The sequence below is a fragment of the Marmota marmota genome, unplaced genomic scaffold (genome assembly GCF_001458135.2).
Source record: "Marmota marmota marmota unplaced genomic scaffold, marMar, whole genome shotgun sequence".
Taxonomy (NCBI): Eukaryota; Metazoa; Chordata; class Mammalia; order Rodentia; family Sciuridae; genus Marmota; species Marmota marmota.
In genome coordinates, this window is record NW_026000026.1 from 58,537,750 (window position 1) to 58,562,815 (window position 25,066).

Consider the following 25,066-nt stretch of genomic DNA (forward strand, 5'->3'; position numbering starts at 1 on the left):
GACTCAGAGAAATTTTACTGGCTCAAGATGTTTCTCTCTTGCCATTAGTACTTGTAAGGTTGAATTCTCCAAAAGGTTTGTGTAGGGCTGGAATTGTGGCCCAATGTTAGAATGCTTGCCTAGCTTGTGTGAGGGACTGGGTTCAATTCTTAGCACCACATATAATAAATGAATAAAATAAAGATCCATCAACAACTAATATAGATTGATTTTTAAAAGATTAGCATAAAAGATTTCAAGGCCTAATAGACTAGAAATGACCCTGGAAATTTAGTGACTTAAAGTTAAATAAACATTCAAATATGCTTTATTTTGCAATTTAGAAATATTTCAACATTGATTGTTTTAAAGGAAAGGAAGGAAGTAATCATGCATATTACAGCCATCATCCTTTGTTAAGATCAATGCTTGTCAAAACTCAACTCAAAGTGGATCAAAAACCTAGGAATTAAACCAGAGACCCTGCACGTAATAGAGAAAAAATAGGTCCAAATCTTTATCATGTTGTATTAGGCCCCAAATTTCTTAACAAGTCTCTGAAAGTGCAAGAAATGAAAACAAGAATCAACAAATGGGAAGAATTCAAACTAAAAAGTTTCTTCTCAGCAATAAAAATAATCAATGAGGTGAAGAGAGAGCCATCATTTTGGGAGCAAGTTTTTGCCACATGCATGTCAGATAGAGCACTAATCTCTAGGATATATAAAGAACTCAAAAACTTAACACCCCCCAAAACAAACAACCCAAACAATAAATAGGCTAAGGAGCTGAACAGATAATTCTCAGAAGAAGATATACAATTGATCAACAAATATATATATATATATATATATATATATATATCAACATCTCTAGTAATTAGAGGAATGCAAATCAAAACTACTCAAAGATTTCATTTTACTCTAGTCAGAATAGCAGTTATTAAGAATATAAACAACTAAATGTTGGTGACGATATGGTGGAAAAGGCACATTCATACATTGTGAGTGGGACTGTAAATTGGTGCAACCAATCTAGAAAGCAGTAAGGAGATTCCTTGGAATACTTGGACTGTAACCACCACATGACCCAGCTATGCCACTCCTTGGTCTATACCCAAAGGACTTAAAATCGGCATAGTACAGTGATGCAGCCACTTCCAAGCTTATTGTAAAGATAGTAATAATATGAAGAAGAAGGAGGAGGAGGAGGAGATGGAGGATGGCTTAAACAAGAAAACAAAATTATTCCATTTTCATCATTTATTCAATAAATGGTACAGGTCAGCTGTATCTAAAAGAATAGACTCATTGTCTTATGTTTATAATTCTAATATGTAATAATTTATTAGTAAAATTGTAAAATGATGAAGGGAATTAAATTTTATTAGAAAATAACAAGCCAGGAGTGGTGACATACTTCTATAACTCCAGCTACATGGGAGGCTGAGGCAGGAGAATCGAATGCTCAAGGCCGGTCCAGCAACATCACAAGTACTTTGCATGTTGAAAAATAAAAAGGACAGGGGATGCAGATCAATGTTGAAGAACTCCTGGGTTCAATATCCAGTACAGTGGGGCTGCGGATGCGGCTCAAGCGGTAACATGCTCGCCTGGCATGCACAGAGCGCTGGGTTTGATCCTCAGCAACACATAAAAATAAAGATGTTGTGTCGACCGAAAACTGAAAAATAAATATTAAAAAAATTCTCTCTCTCTCTCTTGGGCTGGGATGTGGCTCAAGCGGTAGTGCGCTTGCCTGTCATGTGCGGGCGCTGGGTTTGATCCTCAGCACCATATAAAAATAAAATAAAAATGTTGTGTCCACCAAAAACTAAAATAAATAAATAAATATTAAAAAAAATTTTCTCTCTCTCTCTTAAAAAATTCTCTCTCTTTCTTTCTTTCTTTCTTTCTTTCTTCTCTCTCTCTCTCTTAAAAAAATATCCAGTACAGTGAGACAGACAGAAAGAGAGAGAGAGAGAGAGAGAGAGAGAGAGAGAGAAACATTTGATATAAAATTTTCAATCATATCCAATAATAGAAGATATGTTTCTACTATACATCAGAAAACACCTGTATTGAATGCAGCAGCAATACCCAGAGAAGCTAGGCATTTGAATGTTCTGTGATGCAATAATTCCACATCACATATGAACTTAGAAATTATTGAAAACTGCACACAGACCCATCCTCAATGATTCACAATAAGTGATAGTATATAACACAATGTACAACAGTACACAACTTAGTAACATTAAAATGTTCAACATGATACTATAGATACATTTCATAAAATAATATGATACCAAACAAATCTTTAGCAAGCTGTTTTAAACTAGTGTTTACCATGTGCTGCTTGCTGTAGGTGATTCACCAATAGTAACACATGCAACCCTCATACAATCTCATAAAATAAAGATTGTTAATATTTAGATTTTATAGGTGAGGAAAATGAAGTACAGTGAGACTGAATACCTTATCCATGGTGACACACATTTAATAAATATAAAAGTTAGAATCTTATTCGTATTAAGTATTTTTTATTGCATTGTATTATACTCCAATCATCATTTTGACAGGTATTTTGCTTTTCCCATTTTCAATATAGTAGCCAATGCTGAAATGCATATGTGCTTAAAGGAACTAGAATTTGTCCAAATTTTTCTAAATGAAAAAAAAAAAAAAAGGATTCACACAAGCATGATAATATTAAGCATAAGGGCTCAAACAAATGCTTCTTACTTGCTAACCATGTCTGCAAAAGGTAAAAGGAGTCAAATAATCTTCATACAGTCTTTACAACTCTTACAATATTACTGGTGTTATAGAAGTTAGAAATTGCAATTCAAAAGGGTAGTAGAAGTTACTAGGGTGTTGGTTATGGCAATAAAAACTTCCTATTTAGCTGAAATTAAGTGGCAAATCACACTCAGGGGTCATACTATTATAGCATATCTTACCATTCACATACATATGTTAAGTGCACACACATTTTCCACATATGTTACACATCCCTGAGTAACTCAGCATATTTCAGACTTTGGAATTAATGTTCTCAACAGAATCCTTTGAGCTGGTGCCGAGATGCATTGGTCCTTATCGTCCATCTTCCTAATAGGATATTACTGCCCAAATGTACTATTGGAATTGTAGAGAAATACATTTTCCTCCTTCCCTTTCCTAGGGAACTTTTGATCCATATCTTTGCTGATGCGGTCTTCTTTAGTTATAGATTTTACTCTGTAACTTATCTATAAATTGACATTGTCCAACCATAGCCAAGTTTATTTCTTTTAAAATTCAACCATTTAGCCACTGACCTCACAATTTTTACTTCCTTATATTGTTTGGCATTTCAGGTCAAAAATTGGAAAGGAGACTGGGTAATTCTAGATTTTAATCTATTAAGAATGTTGTTGTGATTTGTCTATGTGGCCTTGTACATTTCCAATCAGTGGTTATATTCTGACAATAGCTTTCGTGTTCTTAAAATAATCTTTCTCTAATCTCCATGATATTATATCTTCAGGCAGCCACTGTGGGCACAGTCCTTCAGTTTCAACTGCTCTGGGGTGAAGATGGGAGGAGTTTGAGGCCAGCCTGAGCAATATCGCTAGATCACCATGTTAAAAAAAAAATAGTAATTGGCTTTAAAACTTCTCAAGCCTTCTCATCAAACCTCTCTGACCATTGTAAAGTAACCATTTTTATTATTTATATTTTTTTATAAATAATAAAATTTATAGTATATTTTATTCTACATATACACATATTTATTTATGACTACTTTCACGGAAGAAGTTGCTAGATCTTTATTTTCTATCTACACTTTTGATTTTCCTCTGGATAAATTTTTCTTGTTTTAATCTAATTTTTTGACATTGTAACTTTCCCCTCTTTCTTTTATCTTGATATTTCTTTGGCATGGTTGGCTTAATTTATTGTGATTTATTACATCTAACTAAAGTTCCAAATATCATATCTCTTAGCCTTTTGAGGGAGAAAACTTGAATATACAATGACTTGTGTTATTATATTTTTAGATTTTTGCTCAAGAATATCTCTTACCAAGAAAACTTTCTGTCTATATTTCTTGTTAAGTAACCATTATACATATTCTACTTGAAATGCAACCTCATTTGTATGGTTTTTTGAGCATATTCCTGCTGACGTCAAAAGTGATCATCTGTCGTCATAAGATTTCATATTTACTGACCATGAGTTGAAGATCAATTAATGTGTGAGAGCCTTTATATCTTTCATATCAATTTCATTGTGTTAAAATCCTGAGTCAGTGGATCTCAGTCCTTTTAAATTCAATGCCTTCATATATATTCTAGATGCTAATCCCCTGTCAAAGGAGCAGCTGGCAAAGAACTTCTTCTATTCTGTAGACTCTCCTTCTTGCTCTTAATTGTCTCCTTTGCTATGCAGAAGCTTTTAAATTTAACCCCATTTCACTTATTGATTCTTAAATTTATTGATTTATTTATTGAGCTTTTATATCTTTTATCCAATTTTTTTATTGTATCTATGTGGATTTTTTTGTGACTTCTTTTTATTCATTGGTATTTATGTCTATCTTGGAACAATACCATGTTTTTTGTTTGTTTTGTTTTGTTTTACTATAACTGTAGCTAAATTTCAGAATGGGTATTATGATACCTCCAGGATCCCTTGTCTTGCTCAGGATTGCTTTGGCTATTCTAGGTCTTTTATACTTCCAAACAAAATTTAGGACTGATTTTTGTTGTTGTTGTTTTGTTTTTTACTTCTGCAAAGAATGTCATTGATATTTTGATGGGAAAAAAGACTCAAAAACTTAATGCCAAAAAAATTAAGAGTAACCCAATCAATAAATGGTCAAAAGAACTAAATCGATACTTCTCAAGAGAAGAAATACAAATTACCAATAAATATATTTTAAAAAATCTTCAACATCTGTAGTAATAAGGAAATGCAAATTAAACCTACAATGAGATTTTATCTCACTCCAGTTGGAATGATAATCAACAAAAAATTTTAAAAATGCTACTGAGGATGTAGGGAGAAAGATAAACTCATACATTGTTGGTGAGACAGCAAATTAGGGCCATCACTCCAGTTTAGAGAATCCCCAATGGACTAGAAATGAAAATACCATGTAACCCAGCTATCCCACTTCTTTAAATTTATCCAAAACGAACTAAAATCAGCATATTATATTTATATAGGCACATCAGTATTTACAGAAGCACAATTCACAATAATCAAGCTATGGAACCATCCCAGGTGTCTGTCAAGAGATGAATGGATAAAGAAAATGTGGTATATATACACAATGGAGTTTTACTCTCCCATAAAGAAGAATGAAATTATAATATTTGCTAGTAAATGGATGAAAATAGAGAACATCATGCTAAGTGAAATCAGCCTTAGAAATTCAAGGGTCAAATATTTCTGTGTTATGTGGAAGCTAAAGAAAAACAAGGGGAAAAATGGAAGGATCCCATAAAAAATAGAAAGGAGATCAGTGGAGTAGAGAAAGGGAATGGAGGGGAAGGATGAAGAGGAATGAGAAAAGGGAGGAACTGAGGAATGAGTTTGATCAAATTATTCTATGGTATATATAAATATATCACAGTGTATTTTACCTTTATAAAGCACTAATTTTCTAAAAAAATAAAAATCTAAATAAATAGAAGGAAGACCAATAGAATAAAGGAAGGAGAAAAAGGGGAGCGGGGAGGAGAAGAAAATGGGAAGTTCTGGGGACTAAAGTGGAACAAATTATATTCTGTGAATGTATGACTATGTCAAAATGCACCACTGTTATGTATAACTGTAATGCACTAATAAAAACATTTTTAAAAAACCAGTGCATTCTTATTATCACAACAGATTAATAGAAATCTCTGTTTTATCTTGAAGTTGAATTCACAGAAAAAGCAAAATGCTCATACACTATTTTTTAAAAAAGCTATGTAATTTTCTTTTATTGAATGATAAACAAAATGAATGAAATACAAAATTGTCTTTTTTGTTATATAAATTTTTAGTAATAACTATACTTGAAAGGTTAATGAAATGATCTGCATTATTTACTTATTTGCAATAATTAGGGTTTTTTTAAATATATTTTTTGTTGTTGAGGGACATTTATTTTATTCATTTATTTATATATGGTGCTGAAAAAATGAATCCAATGCTTCACACATATGAGGCAAGTGCTCTGCCATTGAGCCACAACTCCAGCCTTGCAATTGGTAAGTTTTAAATTCAGAGAAGTAAAGATAAAAAGGCATTCTGTGCATGAATTATAGAAAAGTCAATAAAAAGAAATAATATTAAATACTAATATTAACATGTGTGTTAAGATTGATATTCACAGATCAGGCAGATTGGTTAAATTGCTGTTAAATTGGAGATAATCAGAAGGTACAATGCAAGTTTGACACATTTCATTTTAAAATTGCTTAAATTTTGTTGATTTTTGTTTCTTTCATATTTACTTCATTCTTGAAACAAAAATCTTGGCAGAGAAGCTGTAATTTTAATTTATGGGTGACATTATGAAGCACAATTTCTAATATTTAAATAACAAGTGTTGAATTTTTTCATATTAGTTGACACTTTCCAATACAGATATATATGCATGTCTCCTGTAAATACAAAACATATAAACGGAGAATGATACAAATATATGGTTTTCTTAACATAATACTTGTTTTGGCCTTTGGAGTTGTTACTACTGTAAAGATAAAAACATTCTTGGTAAATTTCAGGAAATAAAAGCAAGCCTTACTTTTATTTGTATATTAAAATAGAAAATTCAATACAGAAAAATTCTGGCAAAGGTGATTTGTAAATAGAATCTTAGTCTCATATAATTATGAACAAGTTTGAAAACTGTTTTTCCAGTGGCATATTTAAAAATCTTAAGGATGCCATTTTTTTTTTTTTACCACTGAAACATCCTCACATCTGTGCCCCTCCACTTAAACTGCTAGTGCCTTCAATCACTATAGAAATCATTATTATTTTCAATATCCAGGTCTGGTTTAAAAAACAGAATATTCATGTTGAAGAATACTGTTTTGCAAGTGTCTTTGTATGCCCTAAGAAGTATCTGGAAAAATATCTTGCCTATAAACAAGGATTATACAACTTTTGAGGTGACTGAGATTTTAATTAATCTCTTCATTGAATATCTAGATATACACCTAAAAAGCGCTTAAATAAGTCAAATAATGTACTCATGACATGACCCCATTGCACATGTACACTTGAGTCCTATGTATCAGTCATTGATCATGTTAACCCCTTAGCAAACAGTATGACCTGTGAGACTCAAGGATATTGCAAAACAGAAACTTCTCTCAAGAGAGTGTGATAAAATGGAATGTGTTCAAATACCTTTTTATTAACCCAAGGAAGAAATAAAGCATTAGAATTCTCCTAGCATCCCAGGCAATTGGGAATCTTCTTCATTAAATTGCATACTTTTTCTGTTGCATGTAGCCCTTGAAAGTTCCCCCTCCCATTTTGCTCTTGGGTTATAAATCAATTAAATTAATTTTATATGATTATATTTTATATAATTTAAGACAATTAATATTAAGAAAACTGTGTAAAATTATTTTTTGAAGAAATTACCCCAAGAGTCTTTTATGCTGGCAAGGAGGTAACACATGTAAGAATGATAAAAATAGAATTGGAGAGAATTAATCCATGACTAAGGAATGAAGGCAAGCCCTTCTCTTGTCTCTGCAAAACTATATGAATGATTTCCAGTCCCCTAGGCCCTCCCATTTCTCAGACATTTGGCAATAATACTGCCACAGATTTTCCCCTGAGGTTTCTGTGGTAACTGTAGTTTAGTTTAGTCTTCAGTGGGGTTGGATCATGTAAAATGGAATCATGCTTTTCTTGCCAGCATATGCCCAAACAAATATCACTTGAGTGTGCCCTTTGTCCCTTTAAGTACAATAAACTAAGTCCAATATGCTTTTGTGGGCATAATGACTAATATTTTCTTTTTACTCTTTTTTCTAAATGTAAGTTCCCATCATGGATTCTACAAAGCATATTCTGTGAAGTCCAGCAGCTTAGCATAGGTAGCAGTTGCACTTGAAATATGCACAGATTTATAGGTTTTCATTAATGCAATGGTCCATCTGATTGAAAAGTGTATTCATTCAAGTACTGTACTGAATGGGGTTTCCAGAGCTCACTCAAACACAGCTGCTTTCAGAGTAAAGTAGTCCAAAGACTATTCCTGCCAAATAAATATGTTTCCTACAACTTAAGGCCAGATTCTTAAAGTATTAGTTCACTGGCCAAACACCAAACATACCATTTATTTTGCATTTGAGCATGTACTAATTGGCAGGATGAAATGATGGAAAATATAGTCATCATTCGTCTCCCTCTGACTTGGCACTCATCACAGTAGCTAACAAATGTGATGGTGGGAGGTTATCTGTTATCTTGCATCTACCAAGCTACCTAGCATAACTTTTCATAAATGCGTGCATGGTAGTGTTGTTCCACTTCCTGAGCCAAATGCAATTTCAGTGGTTTATATAGAGACAGTCTTAATTTAATGGTGTACTTTTAAGGCAGTTCTGCTTGATAGAGTAAATTCAGTCTTACCTCTGTACATGGTTGTAGATACAGATGTTCCTGAGGCTAAAGGTGGAAAACCATAGTAATAGGAAACCATGCACATTTTCAGTTAATAAAATTATATGTCTATTTGTAGTCATTATGAATTAAGAGTCCAAGTTACAAGTTCAAACAATACATACCTGAGCTGTCTTAAACACACAGGTAATGTGTTGGTTTAAATAACATAAAAGTCCAAAGGTAGAAGGGAAATTTTATATAACTGGATCCAGAAGCTCAAACAATGTTGTTAATTTCTGGTTTTCTTTCATCTCTTGGCTCTGACAGCTCTACTCTGAAGACAATGCCAATTCAGGTAGAAGTAGGGCCTCCAGAAGTTTTGACCTAAGGTTTCATAGTTTCAAATTCATAAAGGGAGTAAAAGAAGGAAAGAAAAGGTAAAGAAAAGAATGAGGAAGGCAAAAGGAAGGAAAGGAAAGGAAAATGTTTCTTTCCTTTAAGAATTTTAGAGAAGTATCTAACAGTATATGTGCTGGTCCTTAGCAGCTGATATATTCTTCCCTGAATTCTTAGGCATTTTTCACTTTGACTAAAGGCACACATAGTCTGATTGACCAGATCTATAGCCCCTATGCAGTATTGGGTTTATACCATAGCTGCTTGTTATGAGTGGTGTAGAGTATTCTCCCTGAGAAATTCAAGGGGAAACATCTACGCCAAGCCCCTCCCTCTGAATCTCCCCAGCCTCTAATAACAACCATTTTCCCTTGAACTTTTATTAGACAAGTTAAAATGTGTGTGTGTGTGTGTGTGTGTGTGTGTGTGTGTGAATGATGCCAAGAAATACTTTTCTCTCTGTGCTTGGCTGATTTCATTTAACATAATTATCTCCAATTCCTTTCTGTCACAAATAATCGGATTTCCTTCTTCTCTGTGGCTGAATAGTACTCCATTGTTTATATTCGCCACCTTTTCTTTTCTCATCAGTGATGAACACTTAGGTTATTTCCATTCTTTGACTGTTGTGAATAGTGCTGCAGCAAACAGGGCTTTGCAGATGTACTGATCTTATTTCCTTTGGCTATTCCTAGTAGTGAGATTGCTGGATCATATGATAGTTCTATTCATCTTGAAGAATTCAACAGTTCCTGCTGAAGTCACACACAGAGGCAGTTCTAGGGTCAGAGAGGAATTCCAAACAGTCAGTCAACAACCAATAATGTGGTAGCCAGACACAAATCATGCAGAAGGCTTTAAAACTTCTCATGCTGTCTGGGAGAGTCAGCCTGAAGAAATGCATTACAGAGGAAAATAATAAGCCTGTATTTTTACAACATAAATCTTACAAATAAATGTATTCATGTTAATTGATCCAGCATGGTTGATTCTTTTTTTTTATTGGTTTTTCAAAACATTACAAAGCTCTTGACATATCATATTTCATGCATTAGATTCAAGTTGGTTATGAACTCCCAATTTTACCCCAAATACAGATTGCAGAATCACATTGGTTACACATCCACATTTTTACATAATGCCTTATTAGTAACTGTTTGATTCTTGTAGGAATAAAAATTTACTCTTTAAGAATGTAGGTAATTAGAAAAGTTTCCTTGGCAATTCAAAGATGGGGGAATATATTTTGAATCCAATATTTTGACCCCAACAGTAATTTTTTTCCATTAAATATGCATACTTTTTACTCCAATGAAAGAGTTTTATTTTGAATACCACATTTATTGTCTCAGATTAAACATACAATTTGAGTTCAAGATGGACAGTACTTTCAACTCTGTAGGAAGTCACAGTTGCCAAGAAAAGACTTCAAACTGGCAGGTCAATTAGGAGAACAAAACCCCTGCTTCTGGGCAAATTTCCATGCTGACTCAAAGCAGTATGTTAGCAGCTGGGCTCTGTTGGTGAGGTATTTGGCCTTACCAAATTTACATTTTATTTCCAGAAAAGAATACTGGAAGATATTCCAACTCATTATCAGAATATAATGTGGCTTCATAGATCACAATAGTACCAAAATTTAAAAACTGGATCCAGTTGTTATTTCCAGTATTGATTATTTAGAAGTAAGTTAATTGTTTTCATTTTAAGACCTTTGAAAATGTTTCATAAATTCAAAATAGTGTGCATGTTCACTTAGTAATTAATGAACGAGTCTACTAATAGTCCCACTTAACATGTAGGAAATAGTCATTTCAACTTTCACTGATTTAACCAGTGAGAAAACCAGTATGTGTGTACAAAAAGGGTCAAATATCCCCAACCAAGAGCTATCATTAGCTTAGGACAGTTGCAGTCTCTCTTGTATTAAGAACAGAAGAGTATTTTTTTTTCCTTTAAAATTTTAATAGAAAATCTAAATGAACAATCTTTTTTTTTTTTTTCAGAAAAGTGTTGATCATTTTAAACAATTGTTCCTGGACTTGTCAAGCAAATTATTAAGGTAAAATCTTAATATATCAGGAGGGCAAATATTTTTCAAAGAACCATATAGTGAATTGTTTGTAAAGCAAACTGACTTTTATAACGTCCTTCCATTTGATTCTATCCTTATATGGAACAGAAATTCTAAGTACCACATGTGAGGAGAAGGTAGGTGACTATGAAAGAAGATATGAGGAAAAACAGCAGCAGGGATCCAGAATGAGAAGTGGAATTACTCTCCAAGAACCAGGAGGGGAATGGAGGCAGTTCAGACATGGGCTATTTGGTATGCCCCTTTGCCCTGCATTTCTGACTTTCCTTTCAGATCTTCTGATCTTTAACTCAGAACAGACTTCCTCTCTTTCTTATGTGTACAAATTCTCTGTCTCAGAGGTGCTTATTACTCAGAACTGGCTTCCTGTGAGAGCTTGTGACCTCAACTCAAACTACTTTACATTTTTCCAGTCTCCATTATAACAACTAAAACTATCTGCTTGTCTCATTGGTGAAGAAAAGAGTCTTATTTTTTTTAATCTTATATAACCTGTAGGTTTGCTGTGTTCAAATAGGAAACGTACCTAGGACTAATTAAACACAGAGGGCATGTTGCATTTTATAAACAGAACTAATTATAGGCTGTACTTTCAGCACATTGTGAGTGTGGGAAAGGTGGCCTCAGAGGAGACTATATGCAGCAGACATTCTGAAGTGTGTCCTGTCCACAGATGCTTACAATTTTCTCATATTTATTTTTTCCCATTTTATAAAACATGGTTATGTATATTGGCACTGCAGTCACCCCTCAATCTTCCACACCCTTTTATCTACTCTTTGGGAGAAAATCTTGCAATTTGAATGATACTAACTTTATTTTCACCTCTGGAGGTAGGGGTTGTCCAGCCCAAACCCTTGTTAATTGTTAACTGGTAACCAGAACTGAGGCATTTATTGTTTAACTTTGGGATGGAGACAGGATGTAACTGAATCAGTCAGAATAAAGCCTAAGGATATTGTTTTATTTTCTGGAAAAATAAGGTTCTCACCCTTCCTCTTTTGTATGAAGGATGAAGCTTGTATTCCCTAAAGCCCCATTACAGAATAGCCAATCAATCATGCTGAGGAGAATCAGCTTTATGATGCTACATAAGTATCTAAGGCCATGAGAAAATAATGGAAGAAACTGGGTTTTGAGGAAGTTTCTGAGTTAAAATACACTGACAATATATTTGTTTAAACATTTTAGCTACTTGAGCTGATATGTCTTCTTTACTTCAATGTAAGTTTCCATTAGTTTACTTTAAAGAATAGAAGATTCCCAACTAACAAGTATTTTCCTTAGGTTCAATTTTATTGGACAAGATGTTTAAACTTTTAGTCACTATTAACTCTATCCCAAGAAGTATGTTTAATATAGGCAGTGTTCTGTAAATTGTTCCTATGAGGACTAAAGGTAAGTGGAAAGGAATTCTAGGCTGGCTGGGAAAAAAAAACCAAAAAACATAGGACTAGGTGAGAACATAATCCAGGGGCCAGAGTTCCATACTGCTGGAGGCACAGTGTAAGCTCCAGAGGAAAGACAATAATAATTATTCTGCCTATGATAATAGATCCTTTAAACACTATTGTACTGCATAAGGGAATTAATTAGGAGCTACAATTGTGGTTATATTTATTCCTCTTGTAATTGTTCTGCTTGTTTGCAGCTTAACTGTCTACAAACTTATGGAAGGTTACCAAAGACCTGTCTTTTTTTTTTTTTTTTTTTCTTTCTAGAGGGGAATATCCCTTCTCTTGAGAATCTCAGATTCAGCTCTGGCTAAGTAGGGTGATAGTAGTGGGATTGGTTCCCAGATTGTGCCCTTTACTGGAGTCTCAATAGAAGTGTAGACTGCTATATACTGTGGGAGAATGTGCTCTTCTAGGACATGAATGTGACCTCTGAACAGAGGACAGGGAGAACTCCCAAGAGAGATGACCAGAGCCAAGTTCCAGCAGATGACCTGTGTGGATGATATCTCTCTCTGGAGGGCTGGAACAATCTCAAGGGTGTGACAGATTCTGTGCAGGAAAAATTGGAGAAGGGACGGCCACAGAGTAGGGAACTCATAATCCAGAAACTTGTAAGATGATGAAATAAACTTTAGGAAAGAAGAGTATTTTCAGAGAAGTATATTATATATCTTAAAGCTGGAGGAAACTTAGAGATCAAAATCTCCCAATGTGTCTCTTGGATGGTGTTCTTCAGTGAATTAAGAAATGATACATAAAAAGAGGGTGTGAAGGGATTTTTCTGGTTAGATTCTTTTCAGAAACTGATTTTCAAAACAATGTAAGATATTTCCATTCTGTCATGGTACTCAGGATCTCATACCCACTGGCTACAAAGTTTCTTTCTTAGTTCTTTACATTTTTTTCTTTTATTTTCTTTTTTGAACTCTTTTTCTTTTCTTTTCCTTTTTTTTTCCTGGCATGGGTTGTTTTATGGTAGATATCATATTACATATTTTAGAAAATGTTAGTTGAGTTTAACCACAAAATGCTACAGACCAGGGGGCAAAGTGGATCAACCAGCTCACACCAAACTCTGTGATACTGCTGAATTTCAGCTCTGTGCCCCAAACACTATTTTTCTATCCATGAGAGTTTCCTTCTTCTCTATCAATTTACATGCATTACTTTTCATTTCTGTTAAGAAATATTCCTTCCCATTCATGTGTCTTTGTAAATCTTTAAATGGAGAAATTAATAACTGCTTACTAGGCAGTCATACCTCAGTTCCCAGTAAAATTAGCCCAAGTTAATGGATGTTTGATCCTGCTGAAATGATCTATTTGTGTCAGGACCTGTATAACTTAAGGGTGATAAATATGACAGTACAGCTTTACTAAATGGACTAAGTGATATATAATCAGAGACATGCAAAGATATCTAGTTCACAGAATTTCTCTCCTTAAAATGGGAGTATTTGTATTTATATTAGCTCAGCCACTATTAAGAGGGTAATGTTGAGGTAATTTGAAAATTCAATCAATTAAACTCTTATCTTTTCCTAACTATAGTCTTGACTATAAAGAAAGAATTTCAAAATTGTATGAGCTCATTGCCTTATACTGAAGTTTTAAAATAAGGAGTAGTAAAAAATACTCCACAAATGCCACATAGCTATCTTCTTATCTGAAAGTTTTAAAGTGAATTCATGGTGTGATGGCAGATTAAAACCTAAGATTATATTTTAGAACATATTCTAAACACCATCTCAAAGAGTGGGTTTTCACGGCTTGATGATGTATGAGGCAAAAAAGATGGAACACATGAACAAGTTGTTTATTTAGTCAGTCAACAGGAGAATATGATAACTTGTTATTTTTTAGTGTGCGTAATTATAAAGTGTGATTCTAAAAACAAGCTAATTAAATGAAAACTAAATGAGGACAATGACAAATTAAATTTTATTTTTTTTATTTTTATTTTGTTTTTAACTTTTTTATTGTTGGCTGTTCAAAACATTACATAATTCTTGATATATCATATTTCACACTTTGATTCAAGTGGGTTATGAGCTCCCATTTTTACCCCAAATACAGATTGCAGAATCACATCAGTTACACATCCATTGATTTACATATTGCCATACTAGTGTCTGTTGTGTTCTGCTGCCTTTCCTATCCTCTACTATCCCCCCTCCCCTCCCCTCCCCTCGCCTCTTCTCTCTCTGCCCCCTCTACTGACATTCATTTGTCCCCCTTGTATTATTTTTCCCTTTCCCCTCACTTCCTCTTGTATCTACTTTTGTATAACTCTGAGGGTCTCCTTCCATTTCCATGCNAGAGGACACAGAAACCAATCCACAAAACGACAACTATCTTATATTTGATAAAGGGGCTAAAAGCATGCAATGGAGGATGGATAGCATCTTCAACAAATGGTGCTGGGAAAACTGGAAATCCATATGCAACAAAATGAAACTGAATCCCTTTCTCTCGCCATGCACAAAAGTTAATTCAAAATGGATCAAGGAGCTTGATATCAAATCAGAGACACGCCGTCTGATGGAAGAAAAAGTTGGCTACGATCTACATACTGTGGGGTCGGGCTCCCAATTCCTCAATAGGACACCCATAGCACAAAAGTTAATAACTAAAATCAACAAATGGGACTTACTCAAACTAAAAAGTTTTTTCTCAGCAAAAGAAACAATAAGAGAGGTAAATAGAGAGCCTACATCCTGGGAACAAATCTTTACTCCTCACACTTCAGATAGAGCCCTAATATCCAGAGTATGCAAAGAACTCCAAAAATTAGACAATAAGAGAACAAACAACCCTATCAACAAATGGGCCAAGGACCTGAACAGACACTTCTCAGAGGAGGACATACAATCAATCAACAAGTACATGAAAAAATGCTCACCATCTCTAGCAGTCAGAGAAATGCAAATCAAAACCACCCTAAGATACCATCTCACTCCAGTTAGATTGGCAGCCATTATGAAGTCAAACAACAACAAGTGCTGGCGAGGATGTGGGGAAAAGGGTACACTTGTACATTGCTGGTGGGACTGCAAATTGGTGCAGCCAATTTGGAAAGCAGTATGGAGATTTCTTGGAAAGCTGGGAATGGAGCCACCATTTGACCCAGCTATTCCCCTTCTCGGTCTATTCTCTAAAGACCCAAACTTAAATTTTAAATGTGATTATTTCAAATGATTATTTGAAGATAAAATGATGCTAGGCTACATTAAAATCCTGACATGTTCAAACGTATTGTGAGACACAGAGAATGAAGTTCAATTAGGTAAACGCTTTTGCATTCCATATGAAAAGGAAAATTAAGTGACACAGATAAAAAGTGGATTTTATTAATTATGGGGTAACAACAGACTAGAATCATAAATCAGCAGTTTCAGTATTAGTTGACTGAGAAACTGTAATCCTTCTATGGGAGTGACTAAGGCAGTCTAAATGGCAGCTGACCCTATTTTATAATCCTGGGTGAAGACTGGACGTGAACAAGAACATTCAGCATATTATCATCAATACACCAACGTTGTTGTGAAAATAATTTGGCCATTAGAACTTTGAAAGTGTGAATAGAATTTGAGGAAGAGAGTCTTAGATATGGATTCACCAAAGGAGAACAAGAAACTTTAATATTCTACTGGGTCCTTACAATCAAAGAGAGATTCCTGGGAGGAGAGAAGAGAAATATGGAAAGCATATCAGATGCCCTCTTATGGAGCTGACATGATGTTTAAATCTGAGAAGATTGGAGAAAGGTGTCTGTGGAGACTGGGTAGTGGGCTTCCTCTCCATGATGTCTGTGAGCTACAGGAAACTCTCAGGCCTGCTCTGGACTGGGGCCTTCATCCATTCACTCATGTGGCTTTGCTATTCAGCCTTCCAGACTTTGGAAACATATTTAAGATATTTTACAGTCAAGATCTATTTAAAGTGATAATTTCTATTCAAGTTTAGAAGAGAAGGAAATCAATTGGCCTCTTTCTCTATGGTGTCATTCTCTACTCTGAATATCTCAATATCCTTGTTTTGCCATCTAATAAGTCTTTTATGGTCTTTGTCAATCTCCATTTTAGTCTTTTAGCTGGTCTAATCCTATAGCTAGAGAGCACATAAATTGGATTTTCTCCTTGGGGGTCCTTCCTTAATCTCTTACAAATGCTGCAAACTTCTGTTTGTATGAGCAACAATACATCAGTGATCCCTGTTTGAGTTTTTTTTTTTTTATCATAGTTTCTTTAGCTTGCTCCTTGCTGTGTGATTGCATAGCTAGTCTTAAGTCTCAAAAATTGTCAATATCACCACTTCCTTGTGTCCCAAAGTGCACACAGAAACTTCTAATCAGATCTGCCTTACTACACAAGGGAGTAACAGTGTTCTAGTCAGGACTTCTCTTAAAACTTTCTACTGGTCATTGAATCCCTGTAACTGTCACCTTCAACATTACCAAATGACAGAAGGGCCAACCTCTTGTGTTTTTTGACATATTTGTCATATCTAAAACCTCCATTGCAGGATTTTCCCATAAACAGTTGTGATATACTGCAAAAGTGTGAAGTTGTAGTTCTGTCCATCAACAGTGGCACCTATTTCCTCACTACTTGAATTGGGAAAGACTACATGATTATTTTTTTTTAACCAAATAAAATCAGACAGCCAATGTGATGCTAGGAAAAAAATCTTAATCCTAGGTCTCAAAAGATAATTCATAGTTTAGTTCTATTTAGTCCTTTGCCTTCCCCATGAAAATCAAGCTTTTGCTGAAGGCTGAGAAATGACATGGAACAGAATTGGTTCCTCTCAGAATCACCATGAAGATTTCTGTGTTAGTTAGTTTGTATTATTGTGAATAAAATACTTGACTGGAAAAACTTAGAAGAGGGTAATTTTTTGTTTGGCTTGTGGTTTCAGAGATTTCATTCATCTAGGCCAACTAGATTGCTCTAGATCCAAGGTGAGGTAGAACACTCTGGTGGAAGGATGTAGCAAACGGAAGCTGCTCAGGACAGGGCAGCCAGCAAACAGAGTGAAGGGAAGTGGGGAAGGGGCCTCTGGGAAGATGCATCCTTGACCTGTCATCTCCAGCTTTGTCCCACCTACCTACAGTTAACATTCAGTCCATTCAAACTAGGATAGACTGATTAGGTTACCGATCTCACAATCCAACCGTCTCATCTCGGAACGTTCCTGCAATAACACAAGAGCTTTGGGGGACATCTCATATCCAAACTATAACAATCAAGGTGCATCAGGAGCCACTGAAAACCTTTTAGCTAAATGCACACACATGGGCACAAGCAGGTTAGATCAGCATAACTTTGTATTCAACCTGTAGACTTACAATAGATTACCTCTGGTAAAACGTTGATTTTTGATGTTGTTTGTTACACAGCAATTTAACTGACACATGGGTTGTTCTGTAAGTTGACATGACATTATTTTATTTTACTTACTCTACAGAAAATGCTGAGTTTTATATACCCATTGTTTATTAGATTTAATGTACTGACTTTTGTTCTTGTTTTATATATGTAGAGGAAGAAGTTTAGGATTTAGAAACGAACTTTTTCAAAAATTCTTCCTTTCAAGAACATTATTTTACCAGTATCTCAAGAAAATAATCTCAGATATTAAAGCAGATCAGTGACTTCTTTGCTCTGGTTGTAGCTTATGTTCACTAGAGGTCATCCATGTCAGTCGTAGATGGCATGGTGAGCCACACACAGACCAACAGGCAGAAAGGATGACTGATATCTAGTGAATGTTCATTCTAGGAGGTAGACATGATGTTAAAATGACAAGATGAAGACACCGTCAAAGCTGTTTTTGTTTCTAAGCATACTCAATACTAAGTTATAGAACTATTAAAGTGGTAGACTTGAAGTTCATTTCAACTTTGCTGACCTCTCAACCATTATTCTTTGCAGTATGAGAAAAAATGTAGTAAGATAATATGCACAAATCTAGATGTAAAATGAGGTAGAATACATAAAGGTATAGAGATAAGGTAATTATAGTGCTATAGCAATGTGGAAGAGAGACAAAAACTTTTCTTTTTGATTAACAGATCAAAAGTGGTATTTCAAGTGGTATTCAGTATTACAATCCTGTAATCCCAGCAGCTTGGGAAACGAGGCAGGAGGATTGCAAGTTCAAAGCCAGCCTCAGCAACGTAGTGATGACTAAGAAACTTAGCAAGACCCTGTCCTGCCTCAAAATAAAAAAAATAGGAAGTGATAGGGGTGTTGCTTAGTGATTAAGCCCTTGAGTTCCCACCCCAGTAGCAAAAAAAATAAATAAATAAATAAAAAGTGGTATTTGAGTCTCCTGGGATGCCCTCTATCACCACTTCTATTCAATATAGTTCTCGAAACACTGGCCAGAGCAATTAGACAGACGAAAGAAATTAAAGGCATAAAAATAGGAAAGGAAGAACTTAAATTATCACTATTTGCAGCTGACATGATTCTATACCTAGAAGACCCAAAAGGGTCTACAAAAAAACTACTAGAACTAATAAATGAATTCAGCAAAGTGGCAGGATATAAAATCAACACGCATAAATCAAAGGCATTTCTGTATATCAGCAACAAAACTTCTGAAACGGAAATGAGGAAAAACACTCCATTCACAATATCCTCAAAAAAAAAAATACTTGGGAATCAACCTAACAAAAGAGGTGAAAGATTTATACAATGAAAACTACAAAACCCTAAAAAGAGAAGTAGAAGAAGATCTTAGAAGATGGAAAAATATACCCTGTTCATGGATTGGCAGAACTAACATCATCAAAATGGCGATATTACCAAAAGTTCTCTATAGGTTTAATGCAATGCCAATCAAAATCCCAATGGCATTTCTTGTAGAAATGGATAAAGCAATCATGAAATTCATATGGAAAAATAAAAGACCCAGAATAGCAAAAGCAATTCTAAGCAGGAAGTGCGAATCAGGCGGTATAGCGATACCAGACTTAAAACTATATTACAGAGCAATAGTAACAAAAACAGCATGGTACTGGTACCAAAACAGGAGGGTGGACCAACGGTACAGAATAGAGGACACAGAGACTAATCCACAAAGCTACAACTATCTTATATTTGATAAAGGAGCTAAAAGCATGCAATGGAGGGAGGATAGCATCTTCAACAAATGGTGCTGGGAAAACTGGAAATCCATATGCAACAAAATGAAACTGAATCCCCTCCTCTCGCCATGCACAAAAGTTAACTCAAAGTGGATCAAGGAGCTAGATATCAAATCAGAGACTCTGCGTCTGATAGAAGAAAAAGTTGGCTCCGATCTACATATTGTAGGGTCGGGCTCCAAATTCCTTAATAGGACACCCATAGCACAAAAGTTGATAACAAAAATCAACAAATGGGACTTACTTAAACTGAAAAGTTTTCTCTCAGCAAGAGAAACAATAAAAGAGGTAAATAGGGAGCCTACATCATGGGAACAAATTTTTACTCCTCACACTTCAGATAGAGCCCTAATATCCAGAGTATACAAAGAACTCAAAAAATTAAACAATAAGAAAACAAATAACCCAATCAACAAATGGGCCAAAGACCTGAACAGACACTTCTCAGAGGAGGACATACAATCAATCAACAAGTACATGAAAAAATGCTCACCATCTCTAGCAGTCAGAGAAATGCAAATCAAAACCACCCTAAGATACCATCTCACTCCAGTAAGATTGGCAGCCATTATGAAGTCAAACAACAACAAGTGCTGGAGAGGATGTGGGGAAAAGGGTACTCTTGTACATTGCTGGTGGGACTGCAAACTGGTGCGGCCAATCTGGAAAGCAGTATGGAGATTCCTGGGAAAGCTGGGAATGGAACCACCATTTGACCCAGCTATTGCCCTTCTTGGACTATTCCCTGAAGACCTTAAAAGAGCGTACTACAGGGATACTGCTACATCGATGTTCATAGCAACACAATTCACAATTGCTAGACTGTGGAACCAACCCAGATGCCCTTCAATAGATGAATGGATAAAAAAAGAATGTGGCATTTATACACCATGGAGTATTACGCAGCACTAAAAAATGACAAAATCATAGAATTTGCAGGGAAATGGATGGCACTAGAGCAGATTATGCTTAGTGAAGCTAGCCAATCCCTAAAAAACAAATACCAAATGTCTTCTTTGATATAATGAGAGCAACTAAGAACAGAGCAGGGAGGAAGAGCAAGAAGACAAGATTAACATTAAACAGATACATGAGGTGGGAGGGAAAGGGAGAGAAAAGGGAAATTGCATGGTAATGGAGGGAGACCCTCATTGTTATACAAAATTACATATAAGAGGTTGTGAGGGGAATGGGAAAATAAACAAGGAGAGAAATGAATTACAGTGGATGGGGTAGAGAGAGAAGATGGGAGGGGAGGGAGGGGGGATAGTAGATGATAGGAAAGGTAGCAGAATACAACAGTTACTAATAGGGCATTATGTAAAAATGTGGATGTGTAACCGATGTGATTCTGCAATCTGTATTTGGGGTAAAATTGGGAGTTCATAACCAACTTGAATCTAATGTATGAAATATGATATGTCAAGAGCTTTATAATGTTTTGAACAACCAATAAAAAAAATAAATTAAAAAAAAGTGGTATTTGAATTGGTCTTTACAGAAAATGAGGTTACCTCAGGAATGTAAAATTAAACCAACATCACAGACATATTAATTTAACTTACTTCACAGACTGAATAATAGGTTTAAAAAATCTTGAGTATTTTGTTGGGCATGATGGTACATGCCTGTAATCCCAGTGGCTCAGGAGGCTGAGATAGGAGGACCACAGGTTCAGCAATGGTGAAGTGCTAAGCAATTCAGTGAGACCCTGTGTCTAAATAAAATACAAAATAGGCCTGGGGATGTGGCTCAGTGTTTGAGTGTCCCTGAAAGTTCAATCCCTGGTACCATTCCCCAAAAAGAAAAAACTCGAGTATTTTAATTTATGAAAAAAATAATTGTTTTAATTTGATACCAATTTTAAAACTAATAGCAAGATAAAAATGCAAAGAATCCTTCTCAAATGATGAGTGCCTTTCAAAAATCTGTAGAAAAATCATAATGATAAAATTTCAAACAGATTTCAAATACATCAGGAAAATGACAATGATAACTTCCAAGATTAGAAATGAGGTGAGTTCAGTTTAAATAAGGTCAAGAATATTCATGACCCTGAGAATAAGTGGTCCTTAAATTTTTTACTCTAGGCTTCTATGGACTCGTGCAAGATATCCTAGACAATAAAATTAAAGATACATAATTAATTAGATCATTATAAAGCATATTGATAAAAAATAGGCAAAACATTTTATTAAGACTATATAATGTTTGTTTACACACACCAAAGGTACTTCATATTAGTATCTGCCCATTTCCTCTCCAAGTCTACTTAATGAAATCCACTGTGTATGTTTGAGAAGCTGGTTCTTCAGTGCTACAGTTGGGAATATCGTTTGTGAGGGGTCTACATTCATACTGAAGGATACTATGAAATTCCAAAGTGAATGGTACCTCTTCAATTCAGAATCCACTATCATGGATTCCTGCTGTTGCTAAATAACAGCACCATACACTATTACTCTTGGTATCCCCTTCACTGAGTGAGGGATCTGTGCTTATACCTGGGCACTGAAACTTAGCATTCCCCTCACATTTATGCCCTCTCAGTATGTCAAAACAACTTCATACATCTGAATATGATTTGGAGCAGCCATTACACTGAAGCCATGCATTTGAGTGATTATACTCTTTTATTTTATATGATACACTGTATCCCCCACATGCTATTGAAAGAATTTGTGGATACCAGGTATTATACTTCAACCAAGCTATTTCAGGAACTCAAATCTTAGCCCTATAACAGATGGGTCTGAGGATAAATTTCAGTGGAAGATATCATATTGTACTTTAGATTATTCATCCCTCTCATAGTGCTAGGAAAGCTTCCTAATTGTGCATAATTGTGCAGAATCATGTGTTGTACCTTTAGGGTAAATTCTTTCCCTGAAAGTTTTTTTGCACTTTATACAAAAACAAAAAACAAAACAAAACAAAAAAACCCCAACCTTTAGCCTGTCTCTCCCAATCAATCTTCCAGGCACGTCTAGTTATATACAATGTCTAAATACAGCTTAGAATCAATTGAGAAATTGTTTAAATTCTGATATTATCAGAGTAAGCTCTTCTGTGAATTATTCACCTTGATAGTGATGGTAGGTAAAGAGTTACAACTAATAAAATAGGGAATAAATTTTCAAACTCTTAAAAAATACAAAAGAAGACTTTCTTTTTAGTATTTCATCCAGTCACCTATCTTCACGATATAAATATAAGATATTAATAATAATATCTAGTAGTTAACATTCGTTTGCATTGATTCTTTTTAGGTATATAAAACGTTAGGATATATTTGTTACAAGAGAAGTGGCAGTATCAGGAATATCAAATACCAAGTACCACAGTTCAATGTCAATAGCCTGAGTTTTCCGAGAGGTAGGATCAGGAAATTCCGCATATGAAAATCCTTTAGAAAAAAGACCCTTGGAAATAATTTCTTCTATTTTGCAATCTGTGTTTTTAAGTATTTTAAAGATTTTGATTCCCTTTACTAATTCTGTGGTGATGAATAATTACTTGTATTCTCTGAATTGCACATTAATTTTCTATAAAATGAGAATCATAATTTCGTAAAAGACTTCGGTCAAGATTTAACAGAATACTATTTTCATATGCCCAGCATAGTCACCAACATGTAGAAGGCACTCGGTGATTTCCATTATCACTTTTTATATTTATTCACATGTTTTTTTTTTCCAAATCCCTTGAATCTTATATTGGGTTTTATCCTCTTATTGGTATAAAATGAGATAGACAAGGCCTTACAAATTTTAGTTTATCCTTGCCACTCTCCTATTCATTTCCATGATTGACTTACAATTAAATTTATTGAAAGTTAACATGAGCTTCCCCAAATATGGAATATTTTCAAGTTTTCTATGGTAGACTGTATGGATTATAGACACTCAAATATGCATTTCATATGTATAAAGTGAAGCGGATAAAATGTAAGCTTAGTTCAATAGAGATATGTTACCGCTGTTAACCGGTGACGAGTCCTTGCTTCCCCAATGTTGAAGAATAACACCAAAGAAGCACGCCGAGGCAAGGTCAGAGTATAAATTAGAAGTTTATTAAAGGACAGCAGAAAAGACTTCTCCCGGAGGAAGAAGGGGACCCAAGAGGTGGAATCCATAGAAGTGCGGTTGTTTTCCCTTTTTATAGTTTTGGTGATGGAATGTAGGTTGGAAGGCCCGAGGGGTGGGACACAGGTGGGCCAAAGAAGTAATATGGTCAGGAAGGACTTCTGAGTCAGCACCTTTTTGCTGGGGGCTGTTCATTAACATTTCTTTGAGGTGGACTTTGGCCTAGGGCCTTTTCGGGACTTCATTAACATTCCATGAGTTGTCTTGTGTTTTCCCTGAGTCATTCTCTGCATGGTCTCCATTTTAGATTTCACTCGATATTAGACCCGATTTACCTAACTACACTGACTACCTAACTTTAAATCTGGCTTCATTATCGAGAAGTCACAGACTTTTTAAATGTGGCATAAGAGATCCATACCTTACTCTATAGTTCTCTGCTCTGGGCAGAACAGTTGTTCATAGCACTTTGCTAGGTGACTAAGGCCATAGGGAGTTATAATTAGAAAGATAATGAAATGAGGTCAGTATCAATTTTTTCACACATTTAATGTGTCTGACAATCTTACAAAAACCAGGTGTCTCTCAAGACAGAATTGACATGGATGACTGGGTTAAGCAAACTACTGGAGCATGAAAAGCATACCTTTAAGAACAGCTGAAATCAGCTTCTCTTATCAGCACTCAGCCCATGGAAAATGCTTCCATGGAGCTATATTCTCTGGCTCAGAGATTGCTTTGGCTGTATTCAAAATGAAGACAAAGATCATGCACATCAATTCCACTTAATTAGCTTTTTACATGACTTTCATTTCTGTTAAGTTGGCTAATTAACAACATGCTACAAAATCAACTCTCCTACTCTCTCTTGAGTTCACAGGCATTTTCCCTTTCATCCTCACTAAAATCAGCTCTGTTAACTTCACTTCTGCAGTGATTCAAGCTTGAGGGTAGTTCCCTATTGAGATACAGTAACTGTACTATTAATTTTGCTCTATACTTTTCTCTCTCCAGGAAACAGGCTATTTAATTCGTGAGAACTCTCTGAGGCAGTGTTTTTATGTTGTTGAGCAGATTTATATAGTGCCTTTATGGAACAACGGAGTATACTGACTAGAAATTACTATACTTGCCACATATATGAATTTTAAATAAAATTTTCCCAAAGCCTATTTAAGTAAATGAAAAGAGTGCGCTCTATTTACTAAAATAAATGCTATTTTGCATTCCATAGTCTGTTTTATTAAAAAGAGGTATGGTTATAGCTTCATGACAAATCTCCCATCACTG